Genomic DNA, 14,547 nt, shown 5'->3' on the forward strand with positions numbered 1-14,547 from the left:
TAGCACGCCGCGCTGTGCGCAGCGCAGGGGTTTTCCAGGTGAGTCCACTCACCTCTTTTCCCAGGACTAGACCCCTGCCAGCAGGGACACCAGAGCTCTGGACGGACTGGCTGGTATACCAGTGTGTGGTAAGACCTGTGTTGGATCAGAGTGATGGTGGAAGTCGCATGGGGACTTAGGGTACATACACACATCAGACTAAAATGAAAGATCACAGACCAATCTTACCACCCTTCATGTAGTATGAGAGCCATACTCTACACAGTCTTTTCTATGGAGCTGAACTCCACATCAGAAAAAAATCTTTGCAAGATGCTGCACACACAGATGCTGTACAGACACAAAAGATCAGTATCTGCAAAAGATCTGTTCCTGCCAAAAATCCATTCCTGCAAATTGCAATGATAGTCTATGAGATCTGCAGATCATCATACACACATGATTTAACTGACATTCATCTGCAGATCAGATCCACCAGGATGGATTTTCAGATATGCGGATGATTGCTGGATCTGCAGATGAATGTCAGTTAAATCATGTGTGTATGATGATCTGCAGATCTCATAGACTATCATTGCAATTTGCAGGAATGGATTTTTGGCAGGAACAGATCTTTTGCAGATACTGATCTTTTGTGTCTGTACAGCATCTGTGTGTGCAGCATCTTGCAAAGATTTTTTTCTGATGTGGAGTTCAGCTCCATAGAAAAGACTGTGTAGAATATGGCTCTCATACTACATGAAGGGTGGTAAGATTGGTCTGTGATCTTTCATTTTAGTCTGATGTGTGTATGTACCCTAGGTCTGTCAGGCCTGTGGTAAGAAAGTAAAGGCCCCCTCATTCTATTACCACCATCAAGCACACAATGTTGGCCTCTTTGTATGTGGAGGAACCTGATCACAACATTCAGCATGATGTGATTTACAGGATCCCAGAAGACACCCATAAATGAGCTTTCCTTCTTCTGATTATATCCTCATATGTGAGCTTCCCTCTGGAGACTTGTTACTGGCTGCACATACTCCTCATATGAAAACTCCAGGTGCCTTCATAAAACTCCTTTTCACTGCTGTGGTTAATGGAAGACCATAGTAACAATGCAATTACCCTGTCATTCTAGGTACATTTGTTTCTGTTTCTTTATTTCGTTTAAATAAAAAGTGAGCTGCAGAAGTAAGTGGAAAGTTACTTTAGTAGCTGAGTTCCAATTTCAATCTGAGCACTAGCAAATGCAGCAAAGGGACCAGCGTTGTGTTTATTTGCGTTAAAGGGAATCTGAAGTGAAAATAAACTTATGATATAATTAATTGTATGTGTAGTACAGCTAAGGAATAGAACACTAGTAGCAAAGAAAAGAGTCTCATATTGTTTCCAGTACAGGAAGAGTTAAGAAACTTCACTTGTTATCTATGCAAAAGAAGTTCTCTGAGCTCTCCGACTAATTTAGTTGGCTACAGTGCTATTTTCTAAAGCACTTATACATCAAAGAAACAGTGAGAGGCAGCTTCAGATAAGGTTTTACTGCAGGGACGTTCAAATGGTCATTATTTCTGCTCTGTTTCATAGCTTAAAATGCAGAGTGTAGTTTACACATTAGAGAATGATGCAATGTTATGAAAACAAAGCTATATAGCTGAAAATAAAATTATGAGACACTTTTCTTTGCTACTAATGTCATATGAATAATCCATACTACACATACAATTCATTATATCATAAGGTTTTTTTCACTTCAGTGTCACTTTAAGTGTTTATGTATAGCCAACATATTAGGCAATGATGACATATTAGGCCTCATTCACCCTAAGTGTGTTATTGAGAGCACAAAGGGAATAAGAGGCGCCCAGCGGTAGATAAAACTGAGTTTAAAAAAAAACTTAGCAAAAGAGGTAGGTGGCTTACCTCGATATCCATAGTCTCATAAGACAATTACATTTATTTAGAGCAGACAAAGCATTTTTCGTGGGACTGAGCCCACTTCCTCAGGCCAAATACAGAGCCAAAAAATGAGTGACCTTTAAGGGGGCCTCATCCATATTTTTCTACTCCACTTAACCAGGCGAGAGCTGTCTATATGGCCAGCTGCCATCTTTAGAGCACACTCTCCTCCCTTTGTCTCCCCCCTGATCTGACATCCATCAGGCTACTTCCAAAATGAAAGGTGGGGGATACCAAAAAAGAGAAACCTTAACATCCCACATTGTTTCACCACTGGCGGAGCTTGCTTCTATACGTGTATAAGCTCTTGATTATGTAGTATCAAATAATTCAGTTGTACAGAAACAAAGTGTGTATGTGTGTGGTGAGTAGGTGGGGGGCTAGATACTTACCTCAGTAGTTGGAAGCCACCGGATGGTCCAGACTCCAAAGGCATCTGGAACCTTGTAGAGTCGCTGGGCTTGTCCACATGCGGGATGCTGGGTGTGTCCAGTTGCGCTCATGCATGGCTGGCACACTGCCAGAAGAAACCTTTTTGACAAGCCGTTGTTTAGTAGGTCAAGAGCATACATGTCAAACTCTGGCCCAGGGGCAAATCTGGCCCTCAGAGCCATCAGATTTGGCCCCCAAGTGGTTTCCCCATTTTGCATTAGGTTTGGCCCACTTTAGACCACTAGGAAAGCTATACTGGAGGTGAAGTTCTAGATCACCAGGGAAGCCATATGGTGGAGAGGGAGAAAGCTCTAGAAACCAGGGAATTGTATAGGGGAGGAGAGGACCACTAAACACCAGGAAACTGTATAGGGGAGGGAGGTAAATTAGACACCAGGGAACTGTATAGAGGAGGGAGGTCACTGGACACTAGACAACTGTATAGGGAAGGGAGGAGGACCACTAGACACCTGGGAACTGTACAGGGGTTGGAGGGGGCCATTAGACAGGAAGCAACTTTATAAGGGAGGACAGTGACCACTAGACATTGAGGTTGGCCCGCGACTTGTTCCCAGTGTTCAATTTTGACCCACTTTGTATTTGAGTTTGACACCCCTGGTCTAGAGGGACCCTGTGCTGGAACGGTGGGCGATAAGAGGAGTTGGGATGCCTCTGTGAAGCCTCTAGACCATCCAAAGGCTGTGACTGGAAGCAGGGGAGGAAACTAGAGGGGAGAAGCCCCTGTGATCGCAGGGGGGCCCAGAACAGTGGGGGCCCCATCTACAAACCTTCCTCCTATACAGGGGACTATACTTCAGATCAGGTGTTTTTGTGGCTACACTTGTTATAGGTGTGAAGATCATGATAGCCACACTTGTTTAATGACTTTTGTGAGGTGGGCCCCAAGGCCGTAAGGGGCAACAAGGGGAGGCAAGGGAACTTTGGGGGGGGGGGGTCCCCCATTCAAGTTTTGCTGGGTGGGCCCCATGAATGTTCTTTACGCCACTGCTTGGAAGTATTATTTAAAACAAAAAAATAAAAAAAGATTTTCCAAAGAAGATACTGATCAGCTGAAACGGGTTACCACACTTTGCACATTGTCGTTGCTGTTGGCACAGCCTTACTGAAGAACTATGCCGTATTTCACATCTTGTTGAGTCTGAAGGCAGCACAATAAATTGGTCACGGATTCTTTTGCCTATTTAGCCAAACTTAGTAAGAAAAGGAGGAGGACTTAAACCAACTTGAAAGGGCATTGATCATTCTTTGAACAAGCAAGCTGAATGCGGATGTATGTGCCATGCAGGTCAGGGTTAAAGGGGATGACCACTTAGATTTAAATGAAAACAAAGACCATTTGCTGAAGCAATTATCCACTGTAAACGAAAAAATATGAAATGGCCTTCACTGCAGGGAGCAGGATCTCATTTATGCTCTGAATACATTTTTTTAAAGAAAGGAGAATAACTTTGTGTCCCAGAGCAACAAAAAGATTCTCCCATAATATAGTTAAAGCAATACTTTTGAAGCAAACCTGCCATGATCGATATATCTATAAAACTTTTCATTTTTTTAAGGTTATGGTTTCTCCAGAGAAAAAATGAAGGATAAGACACAGACCTTTGGTGTGTATGTTCCTTACTAGAAGAAAAAATATTCAGTTCTTTAGCCAACAGTTTAGCCAGTTGACACCAATTAAAACATCTAGGTACTGATGAGGCAGCATGGTATGTTGATGACCGATGGTGCTGAAAGTCCCCTCTCATGTTAAGCGATGTTAGTTTCAGATTGATAAAGGTGTCCTCACTTCACTATTCTTTCCTCTTTGTCCCCAGTGCTCCTTGCCATCCACCAAAATGTGTCGCTTCTCTCTGAACTTTAGGTACATTTCAGAGCCTTGATCTGCAGAGCATTTTGTCTTTGGATATACCATGATAGAAATATGTCTGTAGCCATTTCAGACTTTTTCTTAGGACTTACTGCCTTCCAGACTAGCAATCTCACTCCATGTCTTGTGTGCATATTGTTCTAAAGCTAATTTAAAAAATACAAAAAACAAATACTTGCCTAAGGAAGGCTCTGGGTCCTAATCAGGCTTCCCGCTCCTCTCATAGTCCTCACGTTCCAGTGCTGAATCCCCGGTTCAAATCTCCTGCTGCGGGAGGCTTCGGAAGTCTACGGGAGTTCGAGTGCTCCTGAAGATGGGTGGCTACGCACTGCGCATGCACGTGCGTCTTCGGGAGCATTTGGGCTCCCAAAGACTTCCAAAGCCTCAGGCAGTGGCAGAGAGCAGTCTCTAATGGGGAAGCCAGCGCTGGAATGCGGGGACCAAAGGAGGAATGAGAAGGCTCATTAGGACCTAGAGCCTTCCCTCTCCTTAGGTGAATATCTGTGTTTTTTTTTTTAAGAAAAATTGATTTCAGACTCCCTTTAAGGTGATCACCTTCAAGGGAGTCTTAAGTCAATACATCTAGTTATTTTGACCATTCATAGACCATCCGATTCAATAATTTTATCAAAGCAGATGAAAATTGGCGGCGCAACAAGCATGCTGATTGATGATTCAACCGATTTTGGGCTGGAATTGGTTGAATGCATTGATCTGACGTGCTGGAAAGGTCTCAGACTGGCATGGTCGATTACAAGCGTGGCGGTAGCATTTGATATCTCGACAAGTGACGGAAGTGATGGCTACTGCCTGCCTTGCCACCGTCTGCCAGGCCGTCACCTACGTTCAAATGTTCACGTGAACCTTGTGCAGTGTAAGATTTCATGTGTACAGCTGCCACGACTCCAGGCCTCCTCCGTTGTCTCCTGCATGTGGCACCAGGCGGACCATATGGTATCCGCTTCACCACGTGGTGACTCTCAGGGAAGACAGCGGAGGAGATCTGGAGTTGAGGCAACTGGATAGGTGAAATTTGCAATGCAAATGATTGAATTATGGGGGCAGTAAACACATTCTGGCCACAGTGGCAGGTAATCCTGATGACTGTTCATTCAGCTGATTCTTTTATATAAATACAAAGCCTCACAGACTGTAGTGCATTACATTCTTTCAACACACAAACCTCTCAGCCCTCTAGACATCACATATACACAGTTTGCACAGGAGAGATTGACCAGTATTCATATGAACATACAACGTTCCTAGACAGAGATGGATTGAGATGTAATCGGGCCCTAGGCAAGGTAGTAGATTTGTGGCCCCCTTGTGGTCCTTTTGGTAAGCTGAAGTGGAGAGAGGTCAGAGAAGGTGGCTGGTGGGTCCCTTGACACCCACTAGGCCCCAGGCATCTGCCTCAGTTGCCTGGTGGATGTTCCTTCTCTGTTCCTAGATTCATTCCACAAAGTTCCAGCACAACCATCTTACCCATTTTGGGGGGTTAACTACTTGCTGCATGCCGTGCAGTATAATCATGGCCCTGGAAAAAAGACTGGATGCACCAGGGCCGTGAAAACAAGTCTGCAGCGGCATGCAGCCGCCGCTCGCTCCCGTTACCGCCGCTTAGAGGGGAAGTTAATGAATGGGACCGCAGGTCCCATTCATAAATCTAAGTCCCCGATTCAATGAATACCAGCGTCTACGAGACGCCGGCATTCATTGTATCTATCCGTGTTACACAGCCATGGATTACTTCCGATTCACGTGCTTACGTACGTGAATCGGAAATGACGACTGAGGACATCTTGTGGCCAAATAGTATAATGCACCAAAATTGCTTTTTATTTAATAAAAATCCCCACACTGACTGATATAATTAACTATAAATGTTGGAAGCGTTGCGCCACTATTAAAGCTGCTGATTCTGATCAAAGGTATCCCAACACCTCACAATAACAATAAAATTCTAAAAAATCAGATAGCGCTAACAGATAAAACAAATTTATTGAAGTTAATATTCATAAAAAATGATCTGCGGTTAAAAACCCACAATTGGATGGGTAGGCCTTAGTTATCCAAGATTTCCAGAAAAATATTCACTTAATGTGAACTAATTTGATGTCAAAAACTTCATACAGAGGTAATCCTCTTCAATGTTTGATAGTAAAATAGCATGCTAGGCAATTTTCACCTTATAAAAATATATGTGACCTGATATTTGGGCATCCAATGAGCTTCCCATTGATGAAGTGGTTAAACATCAGAGAACGTTCATTATTGCTGGGTTTTGTGCCTCACAATATAAGTCTGTGGTACCTGTAGTTCTTCGCTAAGCTTAGCCTGCTAAGATGGTGCCAGCAGTGCACTTGAAGTTTGATACTCACGATCCCCGTGACGAACTAGAGGGTAGCGTGGAAATTCTGCAGGGGAAGCCGCTCAATCTCATTGGCCCCGGCCGGCGGCACAGTGAGAGAGACTGACGCACTGCAGAGTAAAGGCTCCAGTCTCTTGAGGAATTTTAAAGTTGGATCCAGTTGCAAAACTCGATACGTTTTGTCTGAAAAATAAATCCAGGTTCCATCCGCTAAATGAATCTAGCAAACCTATGAACGCTTTTGAGACACTGGTATTGGAGGATTTGAATAAATTGAATAATCACTTTGTGGACAATCTGTTGCCGATGGAGAGGGGAGCATTGAGGACATTGCAGAATGATGAATCTATCATTATTCGTCCTGCAGATAAGGGAGGGGGGGTTGTAATTCAGAACTCAGAACAATACCATGCAGAGGCCCAACGCCAGCTTTATGACGACAAAACGTATCGAGTTTTGCAACTGGATCCAACTTTAAAATTCCTCAAGAGACTGGAGAACTTTTTGAAGGAAGGTAAACAAAAGGGAATTATAGATGAAGATGAGTTTGCATTTTTATATATAGATAAACCTAGAATTCCAGTATACTATCATCTCCCTAAAATTCATAAGACCCTAGATAATCCCCCAGGAAGACCCATTATATCGGGGATTGGATCTATGACGTCTAATTTATCGAAGTATATAGATCAGTATCTACAGAGAATAGTAAAATCTACTCCCTCCTATATTAAGGACACCCGACATTTCCTTAAAACTTTAACAGATTATGAATGGACTGAGGACTATTGGCTCTGCACATTGGACGTAGCCTCACTCTATACGGCAATACCACATGCCAAGGGGGTGGAGGCAGTACAATTTTTCTTAGAGGAAGATGGAACTTTGGAAAATGAGCAGATTCAGTTCATTTTGGAAGGTATCTCTTTTATATTGAAACACAATTATTTTAAGTATGGTGAGGAATACTTCCTCCAGAGCACCGGGACGGCGATGGGGACGCGGTTCGCTCCGGCGTTCGCAAATTTATACATGGCCCACTGGGAAAGGTTTATTCTAGGTGGCCCCATGGGCCCCGGAGCCGCCCTGGTGCTCTGGAGGAGGTTCATAGATGATGCCTTTTTTATTTGGAAGGGCACACAGGAGAAGCTACAGGAATTTCTGGAGTGGATAAATGTTAATGAATATAGTCTGAAGTTTGCGGGTGACTTCAGTAAAGAAACTGTAAATTTTTTAGATCTTACATTATTCCCTGAAAACAATAAAATTCTGACTAAGACCTTCCTGAAGCCAGTAGATACCAATAGCTACATTAATATGGACAGTTGCCACCATTTGAAGTGGCTCACTAACATACCGCAAGGACAGTTCCTTAGGCTGAGGAGAAACTGCTCGAAATTAACTGATTATGAGATGGAAGCTGACACTCTACAAAGTAGGTTTTTACAGAAGGGATACCCAAAAGAGTTGGTACTACAAGCCAAAGAAAAAGCGGAAAGTAGAGACAGGGAAGGTTTATTAGAGGAGAAACTATATACAGATACACAGGAAACTCACCAACTAGCTCTGATTATGAACTATTCGTCACAGGCTAATAAAGTAAGGACCATAATTAATAAGTACTGGAAAGTACTAAGAGAGGACCCTATCCTAACCCCTCTGCTTCCTATTTATCCAAGAATCATCTTCAAAAAATCTAGGAACATTGGAAATCTGGTGGCCCCAACAGTTAGGAACCCTAGGAGAAACATGAAGCTGCAAGGTTATTTCAGAAAATGCAGCTTCTGTAGAGCCTGTAGGGAGAATGGCTTACCTATTGAAAAAACGAGGGAGGTAATCTCAACATCTAACAAAGAAGCATTTAAAATAAATACAGTTATGAACTGTGATACCACAGGGGTCATATATGTACTTACCTGCCCCTGTTCTAAACAGTATGTAGGGAGGACGAAACGCACTTTAAAGGAGAGATTGGGAGAACATTGTGCAAATATACTGAAAGGGAACAGCAAACATCCATTGTCAGCCCACTACAAAGAATATCATGACTGCTCCTTTAAGGGAACAAAGTTCTGTGCGATAGAGAAAGTGTTAAAACCATGGAGGGGGGGAGATTTTATTAAACAGATGTCCAGGAGAGAATCTAACTGGATTTACAATCTAAATACTCTCAAACCACATGGCCTCAACAGCGAGATAGAGCTATTTGCTTTTGAATGATATGTATCACTGTCACCATGACAACAAGCGAATCTGCACAGCATAAGAGACAGCCCCTTCTACTCCTCGCGTTGCCAGCTTTGAGAAAGGAAGGCGTACCTTCCGAAACGTCAGCTTCAGGCATAACGTGTGACGTCACACGCAACGAGGAAGAGGACGTGAGCTTATCATCCATACGGAGTGTGGAGATACGGAGTCCGTGTGTCAACATCCACCGCTTCTCTTCCGGGAGCCGGGCAGACTGCCCGACCCTGCAGCCTTTACTCTGCAGTGCGTCAGTCTCTCTCACTGTGCCGCCGGCCGGGGCCAATGAGATTGAGCGGCTTCCCCTGCAGAATTTCCACGCTACCCTCTAGTTCGTCACGGGGATCGTGAGTATCAAACTTCAAGTGCACTGCTGGCACCATCTTAGCAGGCTAAGCTTAGCGAAGAACTACAGGTACCACAGACTTATATTGTGAGGCACAAAACCCAGCAATAATGAACGTTCTCTGATGTTTAACCACTTCATCAATGGGAAGCTCATTGGATGCCCAAATATCAGGTCACATATATTTTTATAAGGTGAAAATTGCCTAGCATGCTATTTTACTATCAAACATTGAAGAGGATTACCTCTGTATGAAGTTTTTGACATCAAATTAGTTCACATTAAGTGAATATTTTTCTGGAAATCTTGGATAACTAAGGCCTACCCATCCAATTGTGGGTTTTTAACCGCAGATCATTTTTTATGAATATTAACTTCAATAAATTTGTTTTATCTGTTAGCGCTATCTGATTTTTTAGAATGATATAATTAACTATTTCCCTCCCACACCCTCCCATAATACCCAAACTTTTTTTTTATTTATAAAAGGGGGAAAAAATTATATATATAAAAAAAAAATATATAAGTAGTTAGCCATGGGACTGAACTTTTTAAAAATGTATGTCAAGGCAGTATATTACTATTAATTTTTAATTTATGGGCTTGTAATTAGTGATGGACGCAAAACTGAAAAAATGCACCTTTATTTCCAAATGAAATATTGGCGCCATACATTGTACTAGGGAAATTTTTTGAACGTTGCAATAACCGGGACAAAAGGGCACATAAAATGTGTGGCTTTTATTCACAGTAGAATGTTTTATTTTAACACTATAATGGTCAAAAACTGAAAAATAATGCATTTTATATTTTTTTTTCTTATTATTCATGTTAAAATGCATTTAGGGTAAAATTATTCTTGGCATACTGTAACTCCCAAAGAAAGCCTAATTGGTGGCAAGAAAAACAAGATATAGATCATTACGCTGTGATTAGTAGTGATTAAGTTATTGGAAAAAGAAAGGGAGGAGCGCTGACAGGTGAAAATTGCTCTGGTCCACAAGAGGAAAAATGCCTCAGGTGTCAAGTGGTTAAGTTGTACATCAGTTTGCCAAAAACTTGAAGGGGTCTCTTTCATTTTGCAGTGTCAGCACACTTATAATTGAGCAAAGGTGGCCCAGAAGGCACCATCACACCCTCCATCTCACCATCCATCCTCCACTGATGAGCCATTGTATTCATTTCCTAACAGGTGTACTTTACATAATCCCAGAGGTATATTTATTCCTCTCCAGCAACAGCTCACAGCAGTCTCCCCAGTTCCAAGGTTTGGACACAGAACTCTCACAAATGTTTGGCCCTGGATTTTTATTTGAAATAACTTTGAAGAAACTGTTGATTTGATCCCTCTGAGGATGCAGAACACATCTTACTTTCATTACAACATCTGGTGTAAAAGAACAAGGAAATAAAACCACATCTTTATTTAAAAGTTGTTTTTCTTGACTTTTTGCATTAAGCAATGGACCTCTGGATGAGCCTGCTGGAACTTCCATTTCTTCTGCCAAGGAAAAGCAGAGGCTTGAAGGATAGTTATGCATCCTCTGTGCTAATGTCATGTAGATGTGAAGTATTCGTTGAGAATGATACTTTTCCATAAGTAAATATTTTAACGTTATTGGCCAGCTTTAGACGAACAGTAAAGGTGCAAACTGTTAAGTACAGTATGTGTATAACATACATTTGCAACTCCAAATTGTCTCCATGATAAGTAGTTATAATCGAATACGTGAAGTGATTTTTACATCCCCTAGTGCCCTATTGTTTATAAACACAACCCACTTCAAATTAATTGGTCAGGAGCCAAAACACTGATCACTTCCTGTACCACAGACTGTCATTGTTATAGGCAGCAATTGGTTCTGTGTGTGGCATCTCCCTTGCTGTTTGAACAGTGGGATGATGTAATCTGAGTCTTTTTGAAAAAGGCCCCTTATAGCATGTATAGGGGTCTTGCTATTAACCGCTAGTAGGCACAAAAGTATGTGAAATTTTGCATAATTACGTGAGATTAGAAATGGATTACGCAAAATCAATTGCATGTCCAACCCGTAATTATGTATTGCTGTAATTGCAAAAAAAATCCACAAAATTTGGTGTAATCGTAATTAGCAGATTTTGATCATCACTACTAGTGACCTATTAATCCCTTTCTGATTCACGGGCCCATATGCAATTAACTTTTTTTCACCTTAGTTTTCTCCTAGGTGTTATGTTCACATCTTGTCAATAAAATGTTTTTAGACCACCAGCAAGCAAAGAAATACTCAAAATAATTTGGACAGTACATCTTCACCTACCTACCTTATAGTACTTTTTTAATTTCAAAGTGCTGAAAAGTTATTTTAAAGAGAAGATGAAAAATGATCTCCCAGGAGAAAAAGTCAATTGCATATTATTATTATTATTTATTTATTAAGCGCCAACATATTCCGTGGCGCTGTACAATGTAAGAAAACAAACAAGGGATACATAATGATACAGACAATGATATACATCAGATATAAACACTGATACAAGATACAGCACTGCTGATTACAATTTGATTTAACATGATGACTAAAATGTATGAATGTCTAACAGTGTGCAAGCAATTAAATTAATAACATTCCATGACACAAAAGGGTGAGAGCCCTGCCATTGCGAGCTTACAATCTAAAGGAATGGGGTGGAAACAAGAGGTGGGGATGTATACAGTATATGTACAGGCAGTGCGTAATTAGGTTATTTAGTGGGTGCATGGCCTAAGCTAGAGAATATGTTTGTCGGAAAAGGTGGGTTTTGAGGGAGCGTTTAAAGATTTCAAAGGTGGGAGAGTGGCGGATGTGTTGTGGAAGGGCATTCCAGAGGAGGGGGAGGCACGTGAGAAGTCTTGTACACGTGAATGTGAGGAAGTAATTGTAGAAGAGGATAGAAGAAGCTCATGTGCAGATCTGAGATTGCGGTTGGGTTGGTATCTGGAGACTAGTGAGGAGATGTACAGGGGAGAGAGATTGTGGAGAGCTTTGTAGGTTAGGGTTAAGAGTTTGAACTGAATCCTTTCATTGATTGGTAGCCAGTGAAGAGCTTGACAGAGAGGGTCAGCAGAGGAAGAGCGAGAGGAGAGATGAATGAGTCGAGCAGCAGAGTTCAGTACAGAATTGAGCGGTGTTAGTCGGTTAGTTGGAAGTCCACCAAGCAATATATTGCAATAGTCCAATCGAGATATAATAAGAGCATGTACTAACATTTTGGTTGTGTCATGGGAGAGAAAAGGTCGGATACGTGCTATGTTTTTCAGTTGGAAATGGCAGGAGCTGGTTAGGGAGTTAATGTGAGGAGTAAATGAGAGAGGAGAATCAAATATTACCCCCAAGCACCATGCTTTGAGAACTGATGTTATAGACGTGTTGTTAACATTTATTGTAATATCAGGCAAAGGGGTGGACATGGATGGTGGAAAGACTATTAGTTCAGTTTTATTCATATTAAGTTTTAAGAAGCGAGAGGACATGAAAGAGGAAATAGCAGACAGGCAGTCGGGAACCCGTGTGAGGAGGGAGTTAAGGTCTGGGGCCGAGAGGTACAGTTGTGTATCGTCTGCATATAGGTGGTATTGGAAACCAAATGAGCTGATTAAGTTACCAAGACCGTGCATGTAGATGGAGAAGAGGAGGGGACCGAGGACAGAGCCTTGAGGTACCCCTACAGACAGAGGATGTGAAGAGGAGGCCTGATCTGAATAAGAAACAGTGAAAGACCTTCCAGAGAGGTAGGAAGATATCCAGGAGAGAGAGAGGTTCTTTATTCCTATAGATGAAAGGATCTGTAGGAGTAGAGTGTGGTCGACAGTGTCGAATGCTGATGACAGATCTAGAAGGATGAGTATGGAATAATAGCCTTTGGATATGGCCATGATCTCTTATGTAAGGCTCCAAGACATCTCTAGTGTTGCACTCACTCTCTGGAATTCTCTTTCTCAATTGATTAAACTTGCTCCTTCTGTAAACCCAAACAAGCCTTCACAAACAGCCTCTTCAAACTGGCTTACCTACCTAGCCTATTTTCCCCAGTCTCTTAAGCATCATTTATTAACCACTGTTTCATGTCCCCTACCTATTGTATACTATGTTTACCCCACCTCTTAGATTGTAAGCTCAGCTGGGCAAGGTCCACTTCTGCTACTGTATTATAGTTGTACTTGAAATTAATGCAAATGTAATATCTTTACCTCCTATTTACTGTACAGCACCACGTAACATATTGAGTCTATAAATAACATAATCTCTGTTGACTCAGTGCAACCAGCCCTGTGATTTCAATAGAGTGAGAAAAATGAGTTAGCAGATTCTTAAGCAAAGAGGTAGAAGCACAAGGCTTTGGGTACCCTCAGCTTTTTGACAGCTGTCTCTCTGTGTTTTTAATTTTAGAAGCCTAGCCTTCTGCACCTAACCCAATACCTTTAAGTAACAGTGAAATAGGAATCAATGTATATTGCTCTCTGGGACAAATGTAAATCTTATAAGTATGTATTTGAAATTTTACAAATGTTCCTGAGAGTTATTCTTTAAAAACTTAAACTGGTAGATTTTATAAGACACAGTTAAAGGACAACTGAAGTGAGAGGGATATGGAGGCTGCCATATTTATTTCCTCTCATTCTCTGCAGTAGTTACGTGGCGGTGATTTGTGAAGGGGAACAAGTGTTCCACCAGTCAATTTCAGTGCCTGGAATGAATGGACATGACCCCTATCAGGGGCTATGTCAATTCATATCAAAAGGAAATAAAGTAAAGTGAAAAAAAAAGACTAACAGGCAAATAAAATGGGTGGGTTTTATTTATGGTAGCATTGCTTATTTTACAACTATAGGACGCGGAATTTCAGAAATAGTGTATTTTTCATTTTTCCTGTTTTCCCCTATAAAATGCACAGAAAATAAAGTAATTACTGAAAACAAGTATCGCCCACAAAAAGCCTTTTTGGTGAAAAAAAACCGAGATATAGATCATTTAGGTGTGATAAGTAGTGATAAAGTTATTGGTGAATGAATGGGAGGCGTGCTTACAGGGAAAAATTGCTTCCGTCGTTGAGGTGAAAACACCCGTAGGCTAAAGTGGTTAAAAGGAAATAAATATGGCAGCTTCCATATCCTGCTCACTTCAGTTGTCCTTTAATAACAGAGGAAACTGATCTATGGTAATATTTCATTAATCTGCCTATTCTAACCTGTGGAATCATAAATGCTTACTAGCTAATATTTTTGTTGTTGTTGTTTTTTTTTGTTTTGTTTATTTACATCATCCAATCGGGTGATATGCAGTGGTGTAAATAGAAATCATGTGGACC

The sequence above is a fragment of the Hyperolius riggenbachi genome, chromosome 7 (genome assembly GCF_040937935.1).
Source record: "Hyperolius riggenbachi isolate aHypRig1 chromosome 7, aHypRig1.pri, whole genome shotgun sequence".
In the NCBI taxonomy this organism is placed as follows: Eukaryota; Metazoa; Chordata; class Amphibia; order Anura; family Hyperoliidae; genus Hyperolius; species Hyperolius riggenbachi.